Genomic DNA, 27143 nt, shown 5'->3' with positions numbered 1-27143 from the left:
ATGGCTGGGCCAGTTGTTCTGCTGCAGGATGTCTTGATTCTGACATTGTGGTCAATGGTAAAGACAAGAGTGAGTAAGGGCCATGGTGTATTTGTATCAGTATATCCAAAATATTTAGGTGCTTTCTAGATTCAAAAAAAAAAAAAGTTTGTACTACTAAATAATTTTTCATCAAGCCTCAACTTTCATTCCAGGAACACAAGGAGAAGGTTGCTATATTTGTTCTTTTTTTTTTTTCTCGCCTATAAGGAAAGCAGGTGTTTAAACAGCAACGTCTGAGATCTAAATTCAATTCTAGAAGGATTTTTAGACTGATCAGTTAAATATAGAGATAATTTACTGGGTGAGGTTGTAAACTTCCCAAGTAGTATGGTTTTAAGATCCTGAGCTGTCATTAGAAAACAACTATTTACTTTGGACTTAAAAATAATTGCTTTAAAAAAACTTGGATCCAGAAACTTCAACATGTCTCTTTCATTGGTATTAACAGTCTGTCTAATATTATAGTTACAAGCATGGCCTCTGGAGCCAGAATACCTGAGTGCAAATCCCAGGACTGCCATTTATGAGCTTGGCCAAGTTATTTATGAGCTGGGTCAAGTTAACCTTTCAGTGACTCAGTTTCCTGATCTGTAAAAGTATCTGCCTCAAAAAATTGTTGTAAAAATTAGATGTGTGAATTTAATGCTCCTGGCATATGGTGAGCACTAACTGTGATTGTTGCTATTAGTCTTACTGCACATCTGACATTTTACTTCTTATCAGGATAAAATGCTTTGTTTAAATTTGATTTTCTTAATGTCTTTACAGAAATAGGCTACTATAGAAACCTGGCACAGAGGCAAAGACAGATACACTATTAAATTTTGTTATTCCTTACCCACTCACTTTATGTATCCATTCATTTATTCATCTATTCATCTGGCATGTATTGAACACGTATTATGGACCTTGTATAGTGCAAGACTCTGAGGACACAAAGATAAATAAAATACAACCATCAGAGAAGAAGAGAGAGTCATATATGTTACCAAGCACATTAATGTCTCAGGTCTATGGTAGAAGAATGAAGAGCACAGTGGAGGTGTGTGTGAGGGAAAGACAAACTTCACCCTGGGGAAAGAAGGGTTAGGAAAATCTCCATTGAGGAAGGGGTGCCTGAGCTGGGTACTGAAAGAAGAGCAAAGTTCATCTGGGTCTGAGTTAGAGGGCAGAATATTACACGTAAAGAAGGACGTGAGGACAACCTCAGTGGGTAAACAGAGCCCTTCCAGCAACCTAGTGGAAAAAACTGACACAGATTTTTCCACATGCTAGATAAAATAGCATAAGAAACAATAGCCAGGCTTGAAAAAAGGAAAACAGCCCATAGTTTCAAGAAATGAAGGGGACAACCAAATGCAGAGTAGTAAATGAAACTGATATAGCAACTTCTCAGGGGTTGTTAGCCCTCCTTAGAGAGAAAGCTGAGTGTTACTATCCAGCAGGAAAAAGAGAAGAATACAGCCCATGTGAGGTAGAGAGCTGGAACTGAGATCCCTGCACTTAGCTGGGCCCATCTAGGAAAAGGGAACTAAGAAAATTCTCCCCACCAGCCTGGAGAAGTAGCAAGAAAACTTGCCATCTGCCTGGAACTCAGGGTGGGGAAAAATTGAAAACCCCACACCTAAGGCACATTTGCATATAAGGGTCCAATTTATATTTTCCCCATCAAAATCCCATGCTAAGACATTAATATAAAGCTGGTCTGAGACCCATGAAACCACTAGATAACTGGCGAAACTGGTATTTCCACCACGGAGGGCACTACTCCCATGGGGGAAAAATCAACCCCTACTGAAGATGATCTCACAATGAAATAAATTTAAATATCACACACACACATACACACACACACAGACTCTTGGAAACAATCCACCATCGTGAAAGAGAGTCCGTAAACATTACAAATGGAAAATTCACATTACAAAAACTAGATATAATAGATATTAACAAGACTATAAAATAAGTGAAGTTTAAATAATCAAGGAGATAAAAGTGGGAATAGAAACAACAGTGAAAGAACAAGATGATGATGAAAAAAAGACAAAGAACAGAGGTTAATGCAGCATGGTCCACTTACATATTACTTGGAGCTCAGAATCTCTACAGTGGCAGGTGGGGTGGGGGGCAAAGGTGTGGGGAAATATGGGGAGAGAATGGAGAAGAGACATCAAGAGATAAGTCCTGGGATGCCTGGGTGGCACAGTCGATTAAGCATTGGACACTTTTCAGCTCAGGTCATGATCTCAAGGTTGTGAGATGGAGCCCCACATCAGGCTCTGTGCTCAGCACAGAGACTGCTTAAAATTCTCTCTCCCTCTGCCCCTCCACCCTGCTATCTCTCTGTCTCTGTCTCTGTCTCTGTCTCTCTCTCAAATAAGTGAATCTTTAAAAAAGAGAGAGAGAGATAAGTCCTGGAAGGTAGACAGGACCAAGTTATGTAGGGTCCTGTGTCATCCTAAAAAGTTTAACTTTATCCCTGAGCAAGGAGAAGACATTAAAGAGTTTTAATCAAGAAAGTGATGAATAGATTTGTTTGAAGATTTCTCTTTGGCAGTACTTGGAAAATGAGTGAAAGGAGACAAGAATGGAAAATGGAGACCACTTGAGTTTTTTTTTTTTACAGTAGACCAGATGTCTTTAATTCCAAGTTGCATTTATAGGCTAAGGAACATTCAACTGCTCTGATCAGAGTTCTAAATTTTGATTGCCCTACAAACATCAGCAGAGTTCCAGAAGCTACAGGACTGCATGGAGCATATTTGCTGTCAGATGATGCAAATGTTGGGGATACAAAGGTGAACAAAACATGGGCTCTGTTTTTCTCTCCTCCAAGTGCTCATAAACTAGCAGGAGAATCAGACATGTAAATAGATAATTACACAATGTGATGTATATAAGAGAGGAATGAACAGAACGGGGGAGGCTGGGGCAGAGGAGTGTTGACAAAGGGATTACAGAGAAAGGGACATTTGAGTTGAAGCCTGAAGGAAGAGTGAGAACATTCAATGCAGGAAGAATTTTGTAACCTCAATGACTCATGAATATAATACCAATATGATGAAAATTCAGGAATCACTTTCCATAAACTTGATATCTTGATGATATTCTGACATGAGTCATCATGTGGTATAAGAGAAGAATAAAACTTGATCCTTAGAGAGCTTTTGATTTAATAGAAATTCCTTATTTTGGTATAACGGAATAATTTCACAAGCCTTACACACGTTCACTTATCCCTACAATAACTCTGCAAGGTTGGTCTTATTCTACCCACTTTGAGATGAAGAAATTTTTAATAGAAAAGTAATTAAAAACAAGACTAATTCACAAGAAATAACAAATGTTAGCAGCCAAGCAGAATGTGTAATGATGGTAGTGGGTCCACATTTGTTCCATCTCACAGGGAAATTCCCAACTATTCTGATCCATCTAGGCTAGGACACCATGGTTTTCTTTCCCACTTCCTGTTTTGACAAGTTGACTGTATGGTGGCAGAATATGCCACCCCCAAATACGTCACTCTGGCATAAAGATTATTTTGAGTTAAAGGCAAATGAGAGGAAGTAGATGTAAGAAAAGCTCTCTGCCCTCTCCTATTTGCCTAAAAGAAGGACATAAACTTACAAAGGACCTGCCTCCTCCAAGAGAACAAAAAGTTAAGATTTAATCACAAAGATGACTTTAGACCCTTATCAGCCTGGAGATGGCACCAGAGGAAACTACATCATGAACCTTGATAGAACTAACGTTATCTACCATTAGTTTCCCATTTATCTGCATTCCCACAATTTGCTGCCATGAAAATTCAAAAGTCCTTTTTCTTGTCTTGTCACTTTTCTAAAAATATATTGTTCCTTTGCTAAGAGGCTATATAAGCCCAAGTTCTAACCAAACCTTTGAGTTACTCACCTCTGAGTGCTCCCATATGTAAGCATGATGCACATGTTAATAAACTTGTTTGTTTTTCTTTTTTTTATATCAGACATGTTTTAATCAGAGAGGTAAAAGAAAGTCTTCTCATTTGAATTAAATAAACTATTCAACGGCTAGATGACTTTTACTGGTTTAAATTTTACATATTTTGTGTTTTGTTCATTAAAAAAACAAGGATTTATAGGGGCACCTGGGTGGCTCAGTTGGTTAAGTGTCAGACTCTCGATTTTGGCTCAGGTCATGATCTCAGGGTGGTGAGATAGAACCTCACTTCCAGCTCCGTGCTGGACCTGGAGACTGCCTAAGATTCTCTCTCTCCCTCTGCACCCCCCCCATGCTCTCTCTCTCTCTCTCTCTCAAAAAAAACAACAAAAAAAAACAAGGATTTATTTAAAGCTTTAAAATGTGCTAATATGAGGCTGTACTAGTGTGTGCAAATATTTAATATACAACTATAATATTTTCTTCAAATGTTCTGTATACATACTTGATAGCAATCCAGCCTACCACAACCAACCGTTACGATATGCATGGCCACCTTGACCTGGTCTCATGGAGCCTTTCCTGGCAAAGCACAAAAGACCTTTTTTTTTTTTTCCCAAACTGAAACTCCCTTCAGTGAAAATGCTGGAGCTCACAGCCAATCCCAGACTAATGTAAAAGTCATATTTTCCATGCCCCTGGACCATTTCATTTGTTCCTGAAGAAGTTCTTGTGGATCACAAAACAGAGAAACCACTAGTGCTGGAGGCAGGATTAGTCAGTCTTTGAATATGTAAGTTTAATATGGTCTCTCTTATGAAAAAAGCCTGGAAGAGGTTAGAGATGACTTATTCACTCTCATTTCCTCATAAATAATGCTCTGTATTCTCATTTAAAATTTTAAACCCTGGCAGAGTAGCTCTGGCCCCAGTTGGAGGCCAATCATGCAGCTGCCCCTCTGCTATATGGCCCTGGTCACTTCCACTCACAGGCCCATATGGGCCACACGGGCTGCCCCCTCTTGAGCTTGGGTGGCTAGTGCCTTTGTCCCTGTGCAGTAAGAGGTGAGAGCATCCAGGGCCACAGCTATGCTTTCCACCTCCTCCATGGGGGAGTGATGGGGGACACCTACCCAGAAGACCTGCAACCTCCACTGCCACCAGGACCAAGGGCTGCCCACAAGCTATTTTTCTTTTATTAATGTGTCTTTCATCTACCCAATTTATAGGGCCTCAGCCAGAGAACCTAGGAGAGTAGAAGGAAAAAATATTTTCTCTTCCCTGCAAGTACTCCACCTTTGTCCAGGGCACAAATAAAGGCCCAGTACTTTTAGATGGTGGGTTTTCCATGGGCAGTAACCATTTGTTCCTGAGAGCAAGTGGTTCCTGAGGGCAAATGGATCTCAAGCTAATTATGGTGCTGACTCCCTCTACATCCTGGTCCTTCCTTCACTTCCCTGGCTCCATTCGGGCAAGTCTGTCCCTCCACACTTCCTTTCACAGCCCCGTTGCCCTTCCTCTGCCCTTCTCACAGCCTCAGCCCCAAACTTATGAAGTGTTTATAAGTAAGCATCTGAAAATGCTTGCATTGGTGTTTGATTAAAGTCTGGGGATTCCCCGGAGTTCAAGTGAAGGTAAAACACAGAAAGAAGGGGAAATACACAGAAATCAGATTAATATTCAAGCTAACTCTGCCATATGTGCTATAGCCTAAAGAGGCAATTGGAGTTCAGAGGAGGCACAGCTAATTTAAATGTAGGATATGTGCCAAGGCCAGAGCTGGTTTGGGATGGAAAAGAGGCTTTAGAGAGGAGAAAGAAGTTTATACATTTGAGAACTGAATGGGATCCTAGAGATCTTGGAGTCTGTTCTCCTGCCACCCCCACGCCTTAATCTTGGCAGAGAGCCATATAAGCCAAGATCCAGCTTGGACCACGTGGAACCCTGTGAGACAGACCTACCAGAGAACATCATTAATGTCAAGAAACAGTGGGAGAACAGGAGGACACAGAGAAACATAATCTGTGAATAATGAGCTTCCTCTGACAAGCAGAGTGAGTATTACAATTTTATTAAGTACATAATTCCTGCCCATTAAAAAGTCCATTGTCTTGATGACCTGGGAGACACTAGGGGAACAGATTGTTCTTAAAAATGTACTCTTTGCTTGAACAGCCAATATTAATTGTTTCTTCCCACTCACAAGTACATTAAACCCAGTGGGATTTAAATTGCTTTCTCTTAGTGAGGAAGCTTCCTCTTGGTTTTAAATTATACGTCTGCTTGGACATTAAATCCTTAGGCCACTAGCAAACTACTGAGAAGACTATTATTCCACCATAATATACTCTCATTCAAATATGTAAAAATACTTTGAGTTCTGGGGAAAAATAGCCATGTACAAATAAACTCTAAGTGCAGAATTAAGTGAGATCAGTAAACCATTCTTAGTTGAGTACGAGAGCTGGCAAACTAGATCCCTGAGGCCAAATCTGTGTGCCATTTGTTTTTGTAAATAAAGTTGCATTGGAACACAGCCACACCCAATCATTTATGTATTATCAACTTTCCTGCTATAATGGCAGACTTGAGAAGTTGTGAAAGAGACTGGATGGAGTGCAAAGTGTAAAATATTTACTATCTGGCCATCTACCAAGAGTTTGCCAACTCCGGGTTAGTCTTAGTTCTGTTACTGCAAAATGTGATTCAGAATACATCCCAATCCTACCTAGTTCCCTCTATCTAATAAACATTTATTGAGCAACCTACTATTTGGTAGACACCAAAGTAGATGCTAGGAGGGGGCGAGAAGGGGGGGGGAGTACAAAGATGAATAAGACAAGACTCCTGCCAAGCAAGGGGTAACATGAGTAATTTCAAGGTGTGTTCAATACAGAGATAAAAGTGTGCTCTGACGCTATGAAGCCAAAATATGAGAACTTACCGGAAACTGGAGAAGGCATTCTGGAGACATCAGACTGCAGCCAAGTGACAAAGAACGAGTAGCAGCTAGTCAATGGGAAGGGCTAAAAGGAAACCGGAGGACTTAAGAGCCTGTGCTGGCTGTCCAAAGCCAACATTTGGCTCTTCCTTTTTGCATTTCTGCTGTAACAATCTTTGTGGAGATAATGCACACACCAGGCCAGGAGACAGGGAACGTTACAGAGTTCCCATAGTTCACTCCAAGGACTTGCAATTTAAAGACTATTGAAGGAAACAATTAAAAGCTTTACTGCTAAACCTGTGTCAAATGAAGTCTTTGTCTCCATGAAATTCTAGTCATGCTTTTTAAAGCCACTTAGAACTTACTGATTAATAATTCTACTTGTAAAAAATGTAAACATATTTTTTTAACATGTAAAAATCTGGGGAATCGCCACTATGCAACAGGTGATGAAATAAAGCTTTTTTGGTCTCATTTTTGGCTGCACCCCCAAAACCAATTCAATGAGTTCAATAACCCCCTAGAAAAAATTCTATGTAAACTTGTCTAGATGGTGTGAATTGAAGAGAACAGAAAAGGTCTGTATCTTCTCCATCAGCTCCCGTCCTGCCTTCAATTGCAGCCCTTTGAGGCACTCCTATAGGTTAGCCCAGCTAATTTCCAAAGGCCATGTACTGTTTAGGAGTGTACATCTGATACCTGAAAGGTATCACACATTAATGTCTTTCCTTTTACTGAGAACACTAGTGGGAATTATTTTTTCTGACTACTTACTAAAAAGTAAAACCTAAGGGCCTAAGACAAAAGACCACAAATCTTGTCAGGGTTTAGGAGAGCAGGAAAGATCCTGAGCATAAGACACTGCACTGGAAGATTTAAATGAATTGTATGTTTAAAAAAAAAAAGAGGGCCAGAGGGATGCCTGGGTGGCTCAGTCGGTTAAGTGTTGGACTCTTGATTTTTGGCTCAGGTCATGATTTCAGGGTCATGGGATTGAGCCCTGTGTGGGGCTCTGTGCTCAGGAGGGAGTCTGCTTGCAAGATTCTCTCCCTCTGCCCCTCGACCCCCCACTACCCTCCTCCCTGTGCGCATGAGTGCATACACACACACACACACACACACACAAGCGTACCCACTCTCTCTCTCAAATAAATAAATCTTAAAAAAAAAAAAAAAAAAGGCCAGAGAACAAATAGGAAGTATAAAGATTGAGGACTTGTTTTTCCATATGTAGGATCTGTGAATGTGTGTCTGGTCTGTGTATTTGTGTTTCTATGTTTGGCAGGGGTAGGGGTTTCAGAGGGAAGAAAGTCGGGATAGTACCAAAAAGAGGAAAGAACAGGTGGGCAGAGGTTATCAGATAAACTTTCCCACATTCCAATTTTGCTTAGCCATTTTTTAAAATCATCTTAATTCTATAGGTAAAGTGTAATATGCAAAACATGGTGAAGGTCTTTCCACATACTAGTATACACAATGTCAACTATTTGGAGGTGATTTGTGGTCAACAGGAGATGAATATTGGTATTTTTCCTTTTTTTTTTTTTTTTTTTTTTTTTTTTAAGACTTTGTTTATTTGACAGAGAGAGATACAGCGAGAGAGGGAACACAAGCAGGGGGAGTGGGAGAGGGAGAAGCAGGCTTCCCACGGAGCAGGGAGCCCGATGCAGGGCTCGATCCCAGGACCCTGGGATCAGGACCCGAGCCGAAGGCAGACGCTTAACGACTGAGCCACCCAGGCGCCCCTGGTATTTTTCCATTTTGAGCATCATCCCTGAGGTCTTTTTTAGTGTATTTATATTCCTTGCTTTTTATAAATCTTGTGCCTCCAAATTTTGAGATTGCTTCCACCAGATACCAATTAATTCTCTCAGTTCAGTGAGGTTATCATGGTACACTCTAACTCAAGCCCTAAAGGGAAGCATTAGAACATCTGTGCATGATTCTCTAAGGGGTGACTCAAAACTTACCTAAACCACCTCCCTGCAGCTTCTATACTTCTATAGGAGTAAGAAGATTATTAAGTATACATTTATATGTTAGTCTTGCCTCCCAACGGAGAGTGGGAGGAGGGCTTCTCTCCTTTTCTCAAGCTGTCTTAACTCAGGCTGCTGTAACAAAAATATCATAGACTGGGTGGTTTAAACAACAGACATTGATTTCTCACAGCTTTGGAGGCTGTGAAGTCCAAGATCAAGTTGCCAGCCAGTTCAACTCCTGATGAGAGCTTTCTTCCTGGGTTTGTTATCACAAGCAAGTTCTTGCCTCTCTCTTCTTATAAGGGTTCCATCCCCACGATGTAATCACCTCCCAAAGGTCCTATCTCCTAATACCATCACACTGGGGTTTGGGGCTTCAACATATGAATCTGGGGGAAGGCACATTTAGTACATAGCACATGCCAAATGGTTCTTCAAAAGAACCACTATAGGGACTGGTACACCTGTGGGCTGAACTTTCGAGTACCTGCAAACAAGACCTGTGAGACAAATATGCAGGAAAGGAGAGCTGACAGAGGGCTTAAAAGAGGATTGTTTTCCACTTTGGTCCCTAATACATCCAGCCTGTTCAAAATTGATTCTTTCTCTAAAGCATAATTATCAAGTAATGAAACTGGTTTTCCTATGTGGTCTATAATTCAATCTTGAACAAAGGCCCAATGAAAAGATGATGTTTTAAGAAACACAATTAGTATTACATTTAAAATAAGGAAAGAGCTCACAGGGGGCTTCTTAGCAGACCACTCGTGCTAGTTCATGATCTCCAATCTTCCCTGGTGGTGCTGGCAGGTAGGCTACACCTAAAAATTGGGTCCTTTGGGGCACCTAGGTGGCTCAGTTGTTAAGCGTCTGACTTCGGCTCAGGTCATGATCCCAGGGTCCTGGGATGGAGCCCCGCATCAGGCTCCCTGCTTGGTGGGAAGTCTGCTTCTCCCTCTCCCACTCCCCCTGCTTGTGTTCCCTCTCTCGTTGTGTGTCTATCTCTGTCAGATAAATAAATAAAATCTTTTAATAAATAAATAAATAAATAAATAAATAAATAAATAAATAAATAAATAAATAAATAAAATAAAAATTGGGTCCTTCATTTAGCTTAGTCTCAAATTTCAAATGCCAGTCAGAAAAGGATAAATCAAAGGACTTGATAAAGTCACTCAGAATTAATAGAAATAGGGGCACCCGGGTGGCTCAGCAGTTAAGCTGTCCAACTCTTGGTTTTAGCTCAGGTCATGATCTCATGGGTCATGAGACTGAGCCCTGCCTCAGTCTCCACCCTCAGCACGGAGTCTACTTGAAGACTCTCTCCCTCTGCCCCTTCTTGGACTTGCACAAACATGAGCGCACTCTCACTCTCTCTAAAATAAATAAATAAATCTTTTTTTAAAAAAAAACAATATAAATGAAAAGAGAAAATGGCAAACCTACAGCATCAGCAGTGATTTCTCTTCACTGTGCTCAGGTTTTCCTTGGTCCTTTTTTTGTATACCAGTCAAGCCCTCCCCATAGACTACTGATGTGAGGGTTATCTTGGACTTTATGTCAAGCATTTCTATCACTTGGACAACATTGTCTAGTGGACCACTTAATGTCATTATTTTCAAGAAACTATCTCTAAGCAATGGCATTGCAAAATATTATAAAATTTGTTCTCATCTGAGGTACAAAATGGTTTTTTTTCTAAATCTGTGACCTAGAAAATAACATTAAGAAATAAAAATATTGCTGTAAATTTTAAATTCACAATGGAAAGAAAATATTCCTAGAGCTGAATTGTCTAACACAATAGTCACTGACCACTGTAGCTACTTATTTTTTTTTAATTAATTAATTTATTTTAGAGAGAGAGTGTGTGTGCATGGGGGGCTGGCAGAGGAAGAAGGAGAGAGAATCCAAGTAGACTCCCCGCTGACTGCAGAGCCCCATGAGGGGCTGGATCTCACAACCCTGAGATCATGACCTGAGCTGAAATTAAGAGTCTGAACATATTTGAAGTTTAACCAACTGAGCCACCCAAGTGCCCCCCACTGTAGCTCTTTAAATTTAAATCAAAGTAAAAATAAATATTCAGCTTCTCCATCCTATTAGCCGTGTTTCAAGTGTTCAAGAGCTACATGTGGCTAGTGGCTACCATTTTGGACCGCGTAAATATGGAGCACTGTCATCACTACAGAAAGCAATATTGGACAACACTATTCTAGAGTTTGGAGCCAATCATTTTTGACACTGACAAAACAACTCCTGTTTTCTCTGCATGACTAAATTCTTAATATTTTAATCCTCAGTGAATTTGAGCTTTTGTAAAGTATGAAGGTATGTGATATCAGAGGCTTGTAAGAACAAATTATTATTCCTCATTTTAGAGACAGACCTAATTCCCTTAATAACTTTATTTTAAAACAGCCTTATTAGGGTCAAAGGATAGGCAAAAATCCAGAGTTGCAACACTTTTTCCTAGAAGCTTAATGTCTTTCAGATTTCTTGCAAACCATAATAATTCAGCACTGGGGAATTTAAAATGTTAAGTTAGTGACCTCATACATTTAGCTGGTTCTCTGAGGCTTTCATGGCTTCTCTGCTAAACACGGAATGCACTTCTTTGTATCACATTCTTTTCCCATATTTGCAATTCTCACTTCCTTTTTACATGATACATGTTTTAAAATATTAAGGCTACTCTATTCACTGACATGAATAGATACGTGTGCAAGGGTTGAAGAAAAGAGAACTTTCCGGAACATTTTTGGAATTCTGTGATCTTACAGGCTAATAAACTTAGAGACCTGGTATTTGCTTAGAACAAGGACTATTATGTGTTTTGAATGTTTTAGATTTCACTATACAGCTCTTCTTCCCCACAAAAGAACAAATGAGTAAATCTTTGTCAGAATTTAAATTTTCCTCTCACTGCTTCCTCTGGAAATACTTGGAGGACGGGGTCATCAAAACCTACATTCATTGTCTAATGAAAACGTAGTCAAATCTCAGACATTTTAGCTAAGGTCTAGCCCAAATATGTTATTTAATCTGCCTTCGGTGGAAAAAAAACCTGATATTTAACCTATAGGTTCTCATTGTTTTTTTTTGTTTTTTTTTTTTTTTGAGGGAGAGAGAGAGTGTGTGTGCCCAGAGCGGGAGGGGCAGAGAAGAGGGAGAAAGAAACTCAAGCAGACTCTGCACTGAGCAGGGAGCCTGACACTGGGCTCATCCCAGGATCCTGAGAACATGACCTGAGCTAAAATCAAGAGTCGGCCACTTAATTGACTGAACCGCCCAGGCGCCCCTTGTATAATGTTTATTGCGGCTACCACTGCATGGTTCTGACAGTCAGACATCTGAAAATAAATTATTGTGATAAAGAATGTTATTTTTAATACATGCAGAATTTATATTTTTAACTCTTAGGAACTTTTTTAAATGGAAGGAGATCATTAATACACTCCCCACCCTTTCCTACAATTAAAGAAAGACTTAGAGAGAACGACTTTAGAAAACTAATTAATAGTGTTCCGCAATTTAGGGAATGTTATTAATTTTCAAAAGTTTACTATGATCCTCATAGAATTTTCCCAGACCCAGCCATAATGTTGGTATAAAACAGACCACATAGGATATTGGAATTCAGAGAAGGGTAAGAGAAACAAAAGTTTGCATAAAAATAATGGCAAAGATTTTCCAGAAAGGGAAGCATCCCAAGGAATTCTGGATGGAGTAGGCAGTGAGAAAAGGAAATAACAGGGGAAAATGCTGTAATCAGTGCTTTTCAGACTTTAAAATTCATGGGAATCACACCTCACCCAAATGAAGCTTTTGATGAAATAAATCTAGATTAGGGCCTGAGACTCTGCATTTCTAAAAGGCTCCCAGGTTTTGAGTAAGAAAGCCACGGTAGATTCAACTACTAACATCAGGACATAACTCACATTTACACTGATGCTTTGTTATCTAAGATTGGCCCTCAAATGGTTTCCCTCATTTGATCATAAATGAATGAAATCGAACTCTGTGAAATATCTGGTCTTGTACATCAACTCAATCTTCTACACCTGTCCCTCCCAAGCTGGATAGCATTAGATATGCCAGTAATACAAATGTTCCAGGCTCAAAGAAGTTTGGAAAATGTTGAGTCAAACACAGATAAGTTTCTCTACTGTAAGACTCTCAGAGCCTTTAACACATTGTACATTATGAATCTTCAAGAGAGAGAATTGACCGCACATAATGCTTTCTTCCTAAACTATTAATACTTCCTGGAGAAACTTGCCTACAAGGTGCATAATGATGTATTGACAAGTTCTGAAGTCTCAGTGATTCTTAAGTTCATAGATACTACTTTGGTCAGTGTAACTGGTGACCTATACTTAAGGGAAAGAGTTTTCAAAGATGGTCAAGGCAACAGGTCAGAAATTATGATGACCTTTATACGAGTCAATCAGACGGAGCTAAACAGAATACTAGTGTAGAAAACACTGGAAAGAGCATGATGCTGAGAATGTACAGAAGGCATGTTATAGAAGTAAGATGTTTGAAAACCACCCTTTCATATGGCACAGCATAGCTGTACCCTCTAAAGAAATGATAGTGGCAAACAGGACAGCCTAGTCCTCTGTGTACCAAACAGAAACAGAATGGCTCATCATAAGTAAGAGCAGAAGTGCCCCACCCAGAGACACAGTTTAAAGAGAAGTTTTCCAGTCATGCCATACAGTGCCTTGTGATCACTGCCTTTGCATGCAAGGAGCAAGAGGAAATGTTTTCCAGTGTAAGATCTGCAAAGACTCATCTCCTCTCTGTCTGCCATAACAACTGGGAGAGATCTTCTATCTGTATAAAATATGTGAAACCCAAAGCTTCAAGAAATACTTCTCTGACATCTCTTTAAACTGGTTATGTTGAAATAAATAGTAGATTGAAGTTTTGCCTAGAGCAAAGAAGCCTCAACCAAACTGACTTTCTCTTTTACACAAATGTAGAATTGGATGATTCCCAACTTCAGGAGGAAGTAACAAATATACTCTTATGATAAGTGAATTGCCCTCATATCAAAGACCCTTCTCATGAACCTGGGATGTAATGGTTCTCAAAATGTAATTATATCCGAATCACCTGGAGAGCTTATTAAAACAGATTCTTGGGCACCCACCCTGGAGTTTCTGATTCAGTTGGACTGGGATGGAGCCTGAGGATTTGCATTTCTAACAAGTTTTCAGGTGATGCCCCCACTGGCGGCCCAAGATCCACACTTTAAAGAACACTGCTGGAATGGAAGGAGTCTTAGTGATCACTTGGGCCATTCCCTTTCCCTCACAGATGAAGAGTCTGGGTCACATAAAATAAATTATCCCCAAAGGTGGGGTCATAAACAGCCCCCTTGACCACATGTCTGTGTGCCATTCCTGTGCTCTCCACTCCTGCATCAGGAAAAACTGTGAAAGACTTTGATAGGGGTCAAAAAAGATGACCACGTGTCCTGTCCATCTACCCTTCTTTTTTTTTTCCCAAGCCAAACTGTATGTCCATCTACGCTTCTAATGCATCTTTGCTTTCACTGTCTTTCGGCTATTTTACAACTCTGAAAGTGGTAGAAAACTGATCATAATGCAAATAATTGTTTTCTGAAGAAATGCGAGTGAATTGGGATCTGCGAAATACAACTGGTTGTTGGGCTGTCAGTACTGACAAAATATACATCATACATAAACCTAGACAGCATTCTCAATTGCCTGTGTATGCATGTGTGTTCTTTCAATACCCTCTTGAATTTGTAACAACTTGTAATGAGTTAAATAAATGAGTTAAATAAAATCTTTGGCATGTGCTTATTTAATATTTGTATTGATTTGAGTATCACGATTTTACCTTTAAAAAAAATTATCTTTTAACCTCCTAAAAATAAGAAAAGGAAAGAGTGCTTTTTGAATGGCAGAATAAGGACTTACAAAAATCTGCAATAAAACTCTGGCAAATGGGGGGCGGAGCAAGATGGTGGAGGAGTAGGAGACCTGGATTTCGTCTTCTCTCAGGAATTCAGCTGGATAGGGATCAAGCCATTCTGAACACCTACAAACTCAACAGGAGATCGAAGAAAGGAATAGCAACAACTCTCTCATCAGAAAAGCGACCACTTTCTGGAAGGTAGGACGTGCGGAGAAGTGAATCCGAGGCGATATTCGGAGGATAGACGGCGGGGGAGGGGCCTCCGTCGGCGCTTCTGGCAAGTGATAGAGCCGCGGAGCAGAAATTCGGAACTTTTAAAAGTCTGCTCCGCTGAGGGACGTCACTCTGGTGGCCAAGCGGGGGGTGAAACCCTCCGGGACAGTGTGGTCTCAGGACCCTCGGGGTCACAGAAAGACCGGGGGTGCCTGAGCGCGGCAGAGCTCCCAGGTATCGGAGCAGGGAAGCCGGCTGCAGAGGCGGAGCCCAGGCGCGGGCTCTCAGCTCGGGGTGGCCATAAACCAGGATCCGCGGCACAGTCGGGCCCCTGCTCCTCCAGCAGGGACCCAACAAGCGGCAGATCCGGGTAGACTCACCTTCCTCCCCCGGGAGGAGCCGCGCGGGAGGGCACCGCAGGGATCTGCTGGGTTTGGAGACTCCACCCGGGGTCGGGTGCCAGAGATAGAAACGCGCGGTCACAGGCCGGGTGAGCACGGAGTGAGGCCGGAGACCGGGCAGACGGGAGTGACTGACGGCTTTTCTCGGGGGGCTCACTGAGGAGCGGGGCCCCGAGTTCTCGGCTCCTCCGGAGCGGAGGTTGGGGGGCCGCCATTTTCACTCTCCGCCTCCAAAGCTGTACGGAAAGCTCGCAGGGAACAAAAGCCCCGGAGAGCAAACCCGAGCAGATTACGTAGCCGGGAGGGGGCAAGGGCGGGGCAATTCCGCCTCCGGCAGAGACATTTGGAAACCACGGCAACAGGCCCCTCCCCAGAAGATCAGCGAGAACAGCCAGCCAAGACCAAGGTTACCGATCAATGAGAACGGCAGAACGCCAGCGCTAGGGGACTACTGCACATAGAATTCACGGCTTTTTTACCATGATTCTTTAGTCTTTCAAAGTTAATTTTTTTTAATTGTCTTTTTGTCTTTTTATTTCTTTTTGAATTTTTCTTTTTCCCTTTTTCAACCAACATCTTATCAATCCCTTTTTAAAAAAAAAACATTTTTATTTCTCATTTTTAGAGTCATATTCTATCCCTTCATAGTAGTTACCCATATTTTTGGCTTATATATATAAGTTCTTCTCTCTTTAAAATTTTGAGATAGTTTCTTCTAACAGATTAAAATATACCCTAAATCTCTAGTATATGTTTTTTTCTACTCCCCTGCCTGATCACATTTTCTCCTTTTTTTTTTCTTTTTTCTTTTTTTAAATCCTCTTCTTTCTTTTTTCAAACAACTTCTTATCAATTCCTTTTATAAAATTTTTTATAATTTCCATCTTTAGTCATATTCCATCCCTTCATCATATCAACCCTTATTTTTGTACATATATAAGTTTTTCTTTCTTTAAAATTTTGGGAGGCACTTTCTTCTAAAAGACCAAAATACACCCCAAATCTAGTGTGTGGCACTGATCTATATACCAGGCTGATCATATTTGGTCACATTCTGGTTTTTTTGTTGTTGTTGTTGTTGTTTTGTTTTGTTTGTTTTTGTTTTTATCTTTATCTTTTTCTTTTTTTTCTTTTTCTTTTTTCTCTCTTTCCCTTTCTTTTCCCACTGCTTCAGGTCTTTTCTGATTTGTTTAGAGTATATTTTCTGGGGACGTTGTTTCTCTGCTAGCATTTTGTTCTCTCATTAATCTATTCTCCTCTGCACAAAATGACAAGATGGAAAAAATCACCTCAACAAAAAGAACAAGAGGTAGTACCGACTGCCAGGGACCTACTCAATACAGACATTAGTACAATGTCAGATCTAGAGTTCAGAATCATCACTTTAAAGATACTAGCTGGGCTTGAAAAAAATATGGAAGTTATTAGAGAAACCCTTTCTGGAGAAGTAAAAGAACTAAAATCCAACCAAGTAGAAATCAAAAAGGCTATTAATGAGGTGCAATCAAAAATGGGGGCACTAACTGCTAGAATAAATAAGGCAGAAGAGAGAATCAGTAATATAGAAGATGAAATGATGGAAAATAAAGAAGCTGAGAAAAAGAGAGATAAACAACTACTGGATCACGAGGGCAGAATTCGAGAGATAAGCGATACCATAAGACGAAACAACATTAGAATAATTGGGATCCCAGAAGAAGAAGAAAGAGCGAGAGGGGCAGAAGGTATAATGGAGCAAATTATAGCAGAGAACTTCCCTAATTTGGGGAAAGAAACAGGCATGAAAATCCAGGAAGCACAGAGAACCCCTCTCAAAATCAATAAAAATAGGTCAACTCCCCGACATCTAATAGTAAAACTTACGAGTCTCATAGACAAAGAGAAAATCCTGAAAGCAGCTCGGGAGAAGAGATATGTAACCTACAAGGGTAGAAACATTAGATTGGCAACAGACCTATCCACAGAGACCTGGCAGGCCAGAAAGGACTGGCAGGATATATTCAGAGCACTAAATGAGAAAAATATGCAGCCAAGAATACTCTATCCAGCTAGGCTGTCATTGAAAATTGAAGGAGAGATAAAAAGCTTCCAGGACAAACAAAAACTAAAGGAATTTGCAAACACAAAACCAGCCCTACAGGAAATCTTGAAAGCGGTCCTCTAAGCAAAGAGAGAGCCTAAAAGCAACATAGACCAGAAAGGAACACATACAATATACGGTAACAGTCACCTTACAGGCAATACAATGGCACTAAATTCCTACCTTTCAATAGTTACCCTGAATGTAAATGGGCTCAATGCCCCAATCAAAAGACACAGGCTAACAGACTGGATTAAAAAACAAGACCCATCGATATGCTGTCTGCAAGAGACTCATTTTAGACCCAAAGACATCCCCAGATTGAAAGTGAGGGGGTGGAAAACCATTTACCATGCTAATGGACACCAAAAGAAAGCTGGGGTGGCAATCCTTATACCAGACAAATTAGATTTTAAACCAAAGACTGTAATAAGAGATGAGGAAGGACACTATATCATACTTAAAGGATCTATCCAACAAGAAGATTTAACAATTGTAAATATCTATGCCCCTAACATGGGAGCAGCCAATTATATAAGGCAATTAATAACAAAAGCAAAGAAACACATCGACAACAATACAATAATAGTGGGGGACTTTAACATCCCCCTCACTGAAATGGGCAGATCATCTAAGCAAAAGATCAACAAGGAAATAAAGACTTTAAATGACACACTGGACCAAATGGACTTCACAGACATATTCAGAACATTCCACCCCAAAGCAACGGAATACACATTCTTCTCTAGTGCCCATGGAACATTCTCCAGAATAGATCACATCCTAGGTCATAAATCAGGTCTCAACCGGTACCAAAAGATTGGGATCATTCCCTGCCTATTTTCAGACCACAATGCTTTGAAACTAGAACTCAATCACAAGAGGAAAGTCAGAAAGAACTCAAATACATGGAGGCTAAAGAGCATCCTACTGAAGAATGAATGGGTCAACCAGGAAATTAAAGAAGAATTAAAAAAATACATGGAAACCAATGAAAATGAAAACACAACTATTCAAAATCTTTGGGATGCAGCAAAGGCAGTCCTAAGAGGAAAGTATATAGCAATACAAGCCTTTCTCAAGAAACAAGAAAGGTCTCAAGTACACAACCTAACCCTACACCTAAAGGAGCTGGAGAAAGAACAGCAAATAAAGCCTAAACCCAGCAGCAGAAGAGAAATCATAAAGATCAGAGCAGAAATCAATGAAATAGAAACTAAAAGAACAGTAGAACAGATCAACGAAACTAGGAGCTGGTTCTTTGAAAGAATTAACAAGATTGATAAACCCCTGGCCAGACTTATCAAAAAGAGAAGAGAAATGACCCAAATCAACAAAATCATGAATGAAAGAGGAGAGATCACAACCAACACCAAAGAAATACAAACAATTATAAGAACATATTATGAGCAACTCTATGCCAGCAAATTAGATAACCTGGAAGAGATGGATGCATTCCTAGAGATGTATCAACTACCAAAACTGAACCAGGATGAAAAAGAAAACCTGAACAGACCTATAACCACTAAGGAAATTGAAGCAGTCATCAAAAATCTCCCAAAAAACAAAAGCCCGGGGCCAGATGGCTTCCCAGGGGAATTCTACCAAACATTTCAAGAAGAATTAATACCTATTCTTCTGAAACTGTTCCAAAAAATAGAAACGGAAGGAAAACTTCCAAACTCATTTTATGAGGCCAGCATTACCTTGATCCCAAAACCAGACAAAGACCCCATCAAAAAGGAGAATTACAGACCAATATCCCTGATGAACATGGATGCAAAAATTCTCACCAAAATACTAGCCAATAGGATCCAACAGTAGATTAAAAGGATTATTCACCATGACCAAGTGGGTTTTATCCCTGGGCTGCAAGGTTGGTTCAACATCCGCAAATCAATCAATGTGATACAATACATTAACAAAAGAAAGAACAAGAATCATATGATCCTCTCAATAGATGCAGAAAAAGCTTTTGACAAAGTACAGCATCCTTTCTTGATCAAAACTCTTCAGAGTATAGGGATAGAGGGTACATACCTCAATATCATAAAAGCCATCTATGAAAAACCTACAGCGAATATCATTCTCAATGGGGAAAAACTGAGAGCTTTCCCCCTAAGGTCAGGAACGCAGCAGGGATGTCCACCATCACCACTGCTATTCAACATAGTATTGGAAGTCCTAGCCACAGCAATCATACAACAAAAAGAAATCAAAGGCATCCAAATTGGCAAAGAAGTAGTCAAACTCTCACTCTTTGCAGATGATATGATACTTTATGTGGAAAACCCAAAAGACTCCACCCCAAAACTGCTAGAACTCATACAGGAATTCAGTAAAGTGGCAGGATATAAAATCAGTGCACAGAAGTCAGTGGCATTCCTATACACCAACAACAAGACAGAAGAAAGAGAAATTAAGGAGTCAATCCCATTTACAATTGCACCCAAAACCATAAGATACCTAGGAATAAATCTAACCAAAGAGACAAAGGATCTGTACTCAGAAAACTATAAAATACTCATGAAAGAAATTGAGGAAGACACAAAGAAATGGAAAAACGTTCCATGCTCATGGATTGGAAGAACAAATATTGTGAAAATGTCAATGCTACCTAGAGCAATCTACACATTCAATGCAATCCCCATCAAAATACCATCCACTTTTTTCAAAGAAATGGAACAAATAATCCTAAAATTTGTATGGAACCAGAAAAGACCCCGCATAGCCAGAGGAATGTTGAAAAAGAAAAGCAAAGTTGGCGGCATCACAATTCCGGACTTCAAGCTCTATTACAAAGCTGTCATCATCAAGACAGCATGGTAGTGGCACAAAAACAGACACATAGATCAAGGGAACAGAATAGAGAGCCCAGAAATGGACCCTCAACTCTATGGTCAACTCATCTTTGACAAAGCAGGAAAGAATGTCCAATGGAAAAAAGACAGTCTCTTCAACAAATGGTGTTGGGAAAATTGGATAGCCACATGCAGAAGAATGAAACTGGACCATTTCCTTACACCACACACAAAAATAGACTCCAAATGGTTGAAAGACCTATATGTGAGACAGGAGTCCATCAAAATCCTAAAGGAGAACACAGGCAGCAACCTCTTTGACCTCAGCCAAAGCAACTTCTTCCTAGAAACATCGCCAAAGGCAAGGGAAGCAAGGGCAAAAATGAACTATTGGGACTTCATCAAGATAAAAAGCTTTTGCAAAGCAAAGGAAACAGTCAACAAAACCAAAAGACAACCGACAGAATGGGAGAAGATATTTGCAAATGACATATCAGATAAAGGGCTAGTATCCAAAATCTATAAAGAACTCATCAAACTCAACACCCAAAGAACAAAGAATCCAATCAACAAATGGGCAGAAGACATGAACAGACATTTTTCCAAAGAAGACATCCAAATGGCCAACAGACACATGAAAAAGTGCTCAATATTGCTCGGCATCAGGGAAATCCAAATCAAAACCTCAATGAGATACCACCTCACACCAGTCAGAATGGCTAAAATTAACAAGTCAGGAAACGACAGATGTTGGCGGGGATGCGGAGAAAGGGGAACCCTCCTCCACTGTTGGTGGGAATGCAAGCTGGTGCAGCCACTCTGGAAAACTGTATGGAGGTTCCTCAAAAAGTTGAAAATAGAGCTACCATACGATCCAGCAATTGCACTACTGGGTATTTACCCCAAAGATACAAAAGTAGGGATCCGAAGGGGTACGTGCACCCCGATGTTTATAGCAGCAATGTCCACAATAGCCAAACTGTGGAAAGAGCCAAGATGTCCATCGACAGATGAATGGATAAAGAAGAGGTGGTATATATATATACAATGGAATATTATGCAGCCATCAAAAGGAATGAGATCTTGCCATTTGCAATGACGTGGATGGAACTGGAGGGTATTATGTTGAGTGAAATAAGTCAAACAGAGAAAGACATGTATCATATGATCTCACTGATATGAGGAATTCTTAATTGCAGGAAACAAACTGAGGGTTGCTGGAGTGGGGGGGTGGGAGGGATGGGGTGACTGGGTGATAGACACTGGGGAGGGTATGTGCTTTGGTAAGCGCTGTGAATTGTGCAAGACTGTTGAATCTCAGATCTGTACCTCTGAAACAAATAATGCAATATATGTTAAGAAAAAAAAAAGAAGAAGAAGAAGGTAGCGGGAGGGGAAGAATGAAGCGGGGGAAATCGGAGGGGTAGACGAACCATGAGAGACGATGGACTCTGAAAAACAAACAGGGTTCTAGAGGGGAGGGGGGTGGGAGGATGGGTTAGCCTGGTGATGGGTATTGAGGAGGGCACATTCTGCATGGAGCACTGGGTGTTATGCACAAACAATGAATCATGGAACACTTCATCTAAAACTAATGATGTAATGTATGGGGATTAACAGAAGAATAAAAAAAATAATAAAAATTTTTAAAAATTAAAAAAAAAAAACTCTGGCAAATGTCAAAATCAATTTTTCCATATTCTGGACATTAACTAAAGAATTACTAAATTCCAAATCGTGTTTATCAAGAAAAATGGCTGAATCTTGGTAAGAACCATCTTCCCCTCTCCAGCTTCATGGTAGCCTTGAGGACCAAAAACTGTGATAGCCATTAAAACCAGCAATCTAACTGAAGAGGGTAGAATGGGTTTGGAACTTCCCAAAATCCCCATAATTGTCAACATTTGACCAGCTGATGGCAAGTTTATTGATAATCCCCATTCTCAAGACATGTCTTTATTTGACCTGACTCAGAACATGCTCTGTACCAACATCCCTGATTCTAGGGAATTTGAAAGAAAAAAAAAAAAATCGGTGACAATTGTTTTAACATTGCAGCTGCCTGAGATGATGTTACTAAATGAGACTAATCAAAACACCTAAAAAGAACAGGGGAAGGCAAAGTCCGTAAGGGACTTTGAAAAGCTCACAGGCTTTCTTGGAAATCTAGAAGAACATGTGCAGGGCTGTGTGCATACACAGAAGAGACTTAAGAAGGTCCTAATCTCTCATCTCTAGCTTGCCTTAAGGCTCTGCACAAGCTAAGGCCAGCAAGATCACTGAAGATATAGGCCAACACACAAAGGCTGGGAAAGTTATTGGTTCAAAGCATTTATGGAAATCTCTGTCTAATCATTAGCTGACCACTAAGCTAACCAGGCAGAGACTTCAATGGCCACATATGACAAATAACACAGGATTTACAGAAAGAGTGCTGGAAAGTCACTAAACAAATGAATAAACAAACAGCAACAATACAACAAAAACAAAAGACCGCAACAACAACAAACCCTGGGGAAAGCATCTGTTTTCCAGAGTTGCCACAGTATATTGTTTAGAGCAGAAAAATATGAGACACACAAAGAAACAGGAATGTATAGCCCAGGCAAAAGAAAACAACCAATTATCCCTAACAAAGTCCAGACTTTGGACTTCTTAAACAGAGTTTAAATTACCTGATGAACTAAAGGAAACTATGTTTAAAGAATTAAAGGAAAGTATGAGAATAATTCAAAACACAATCAAGAAAATAATTCCATTTACAAAAGAAAAAAATTAGAAATAAATTTTTTAAAACACAAGATTTATATACTGCAAATCTACAAAATGTCAGTGAAAGAAATGAAAGAATACCTAAATAAATGGAAAAACATCCCATATTCATGGATCAGAAGGCACTATTATTGTTAAGATGGCAATATTCCACAAATTGGTCTATTCATTCAACCCAATCCCCCTCAAAGTGCCAGCTGTTATTTTTTTGCAGAATTTGACAGGTTGATCTTAAAATTTATATGGAAACACAATATCCAAAGCAATCTTCAAAAAGATTAAGGAACTTGTAGGATTTTTTTTTCCCCCTGAGAGAACGGAAGCATGCACAGGCCAGAGGAGGTGGGGAGGTGGGGGGGCAGGGACAGAAGTTGAGGGAGAGAGAGAATCTTTTTTTTTTTATTATTGTGTTATGTTAGTCACTATACGATATATCATTAGTTTTTGATGTACTGTTCCGCAATTCATTGTTTGCGTATAACACCCAGTGCTCCATGCAGTACATGGCCTCCTTAATACCCATCACCGGGCTAGCCCCTCCCCCTACCCCCTCCCCTCTAAAACCTTCAGTTTGTTTCTCAGAGTCCATAGTCTCTCATGGTTCATCTCTCCCTCCGATTTCCTCCCCTTCATTTTTCCCTTCCTTCTCCTAATGTCCTCCATACTATTTCTTATCTTCCACAAATAAGTGAAACCATATGATAATTGACTTTCTCTGCTTGACTTATTTCACTTAGCATAATCTCCTCCAGTCCCATCCATGTTGATGTAAAAGTTGGGTATTCATCCCTTCTGATGGCTGAGTAATATTCCATTGTATATATGGACCACATCTTCTTTATCCATTCATCTGTTGAAGGGCATCTCAGCTCTTTCCAGTTTGGCTATTGAGGACATTGTTGCTATGAACATTGGGGTGCATATGGCCCTTCTTTTCACTACATCTCTGTCTTTGGGGTAAATACCCAATAGTGCAATTGCTGGATCATAGGGTAGCTCTATTTTTAATTTTCTGAGGAACCTCCACACTGTTTTCCAAAGTGGCTGTACCAACTTGCATTCCCACCAACAGTGTAAGAGGGTTCCCCTTTCTCCACAACTGGAGAGAATCTTAAGCAAACTCCAGATCCAGTGCAGAGCCCAACACAGGGCTCCATCTCATAACCTTGAGATCACGCCTGAACCAAAATTAAGAGTCAGATGCTTAACTGGCTGAGCCACCCAGGCACCCCAAACTTGTAGGATTTAGACTTCCCAGTTTCAAAATTATTTATTACAAAGCTACAGTAATAAAGTCATAAAGACAATTATGTACTGGTATAATTCAATGGATAAACAATAATCTTTTCACTCTCTTGGGTCCTTGCTTCTAAGATAACCAAGAAAAGAAGGAATAATGGCCATGCCAGAAAGGGCTCTGGCCAAGTGCAGCCTGTTTGCTGCACCAACTCTGCCTGTTGTGTGCCCAAGGGTAAGGCCATTAAGAAGTTCATTATTCATAACATAGTAGAGGCCACTGCCTTCAGAGACATTTCCATAGCAAGTGTCTTTGATGCCTATATGCTTCCCAAGCTGTGTATGAATCTACATCACTGTGTGAACTGTGCCATTCACACAAGGTAGTCAGGAATTGCTCTCATGAAGCATGGAAGGACCAAACACCCTCACTCTGATTTAGACCCAAGGGTGCTACCCCACAACTTCCATCAAAGCCCATGTAAGGAGCTAAGTCCTTAAGGACTAAAGAAAAACTGTTCTTTAGTTAGACAAAAAATAAAATGAAGAACCAACTTTAAACACACACACACACAACAACAATAATCTTTTCAACAAATAGTGTTGGAACAACCGATGCAAAAGAATAAAATTGAACCCCCTACCTCACACCATATATAAAATTAGCTATATGGTTTACAAATATTACCTCCCATTCTGCAAGCTGTCTTTTCATTTCATTGAACATGTCCCTGGTAATCAAACTGGAAAACCAAATGTGTCTTCCCCACAGAAACAATACTACATATATGTCAGTCACGTGGGGGTGGAATATGCTTGGGTGAGCTAATCTAGGAGCAATTTTAGAAGATGTGTAAGAAATGGCAACTGCATTCCCACTTCCAAACAACTAGCTTATAAACAAATTTAGATCAGACCCATTCTTCTGCTCTTTAAAGATTTTTTTATGTGGGTCCTTTCTAATGTTGTTTTTAATCAAATCAATGCTGCATTCCTACAGAAAACTCCTGAACATATGTTCTGAAATTTTACCTCCTGTCACCCAGAGTAGAGAGGAAGACGGAGCAGGGGTTTTCCTGAATGTGTGGCAATCGTAATGACTCGTGCTACTTCCTCATTCTAACCCTCTCTATGAGTGGGGTGGAGAAAGCTCACAGTCAGTCCTGGGGGAAACCATCTTTACTGCCAGCGTGTCCTTGGTGTAGTGATTGCTTTTTGTTTTCCTTTTGCCACAATGCAAAATGAGGAAATAAAAACGCAGAGCAAGACAGAGTTTAGAACCGTAACTATAGGACAACAAAAAAGAGTCATCCGTAAAATAAATGCAACATATATTAAAATGAATTCCTGAGTGTATGCTATCGAGCAAGTCAAACTCAGCATATTTCTTTGTACAGTCAGGTACTAAATGACTCTTTAATCATATAAAGTCAATAAAGAGAACAGAGGTGAAGAAGAAGAGGAGGATGAGTGCAAAGAGGGGGTAAGTGTGAACATAATTTTCCAACGTGGGTAGTCCAGATAGTATCTCAGTTCCCCAAACGCTATTGTTTTGTAATTTCATTGCATTACTCTTTCAGATGTTTTCTCTCTGAATGGCTAGAAGTCAACAGTTCCGGACTCCAAATCTGTCTGTTAAAGCAAAGCACTCAAGTCCTTTCCAATTCACTCATAAAAAGAGGAATAATTGAGGGTTTTATACCTTAAGAGATTTCTCGAAGTATTGCACAGAGACTAAGCATCAGCAATTATGTAAAGCTATTCATAACTTAAAACTGAGGGGGAAAAAAGCCAAGTCGTTGAGGAAACCAGAGCCAAAAAAGGATTGCTATTTAGTTCACTGAACCATGCTGCTTTTGAAATACTATAATTCAGATCATTCAATAAAACTTGTTTGGCTAAAGTTTCCTTTTCTTTATTAAAAAAGAAGGACTTAGAGAAAAGAAAGCATGAACCGTTATTCCATAAAATAGGTATAATTATACCCGACTGTATGTGGTGGTATGAAAAATAAATTTAAAAATTTATAGGTAAAAGACCTAACACAGTGTCTGGCACATGGTAAGGAATCAGTAAGACTTGACTACCATAGTTTTTATTATTATTGCTGGTATTAGCATGCCTATTATTATGGAGGTTGATCTGTGAGTGACAGGGAGGTTGCTGCCAGTTAGAGAACTGGTCTAAATCATTCAGAATGCTTATATTGTATTTCACGGACATGTACAGAAAATAGAATAATATTTCAGTTTTTGCATCAACATATAATTAGTTAGTGCCAGATCCTTGAAAGAATCCTTAATTTTCATGCTATTGTTCAAAATGAATTTCAGTGCCAAATTCCTGTGTGTGAGTCTTGGACCCCAACAACTAATTTATTCACTAGTTAATTTCTAAATCTTGAGTTATTTATCATTATAAAGATGTCATATGCCCCAAAAGCACCCTTTTTTAAAAAGATTTTATTTATTTGAGAGAGAGAGCACAAGCACAGGGTTGGGGAGGGGGAGGAAGAAGCAGACTCCCCTCTGAGCAGGGACCCTGACATGGGGCTCAATCCCAGGACCCCGGAATCATGACCTGAACCTAAGGCAGCCACTTAACCGACTGAGCCACCCCAAAAGCACCCTTTAAAGAAAGACTACATGAGAAAAAAGGGGACAACAGACTTTGAAATTTTCTAAGCATCCTGTAGCTCATCCATCTGGGTTATCTATGCGTTTGTTTGCCTCCAATGAGGACATTTCACAACCTTTTAGATACAGAAATTAACTTGTGGAAAATTTATTGTAATGCAAACAAT

The 27143-nt window shown here is 40.0% G+C and overlaps 1 pseudogene; it reads left to right on the top strand.

Moving 5' to 3' along the window:
* LOC118018751 lies at positions 1 to 24825 on the top strand (annotated as a pseudogene).
* Positions 24826 to 27143: the final 2318 nt, after the last annotated feature.

Source organism: Mirounga leonina, unplaced genomic scaffold, assembly GCF_011800145.1.
Source record: "Mirounga leonina isolate KUSES-001 unplaced genomic scaffold, KU_Mleo_1.0 Mir_172, whole genome shotgun sequence".
Classification (NCBI taxonomy): Eukaryota; Metazoa; Chordata; class Mammalia; order Carnivora; family Phocidae; genus Mirounga; species Mirounga leonina.
The sequence above is the reverse complement of the archived record's forward strand: the minus strand, read 5'-3'. Positions and strand labels throughout refer to the sequence as shown.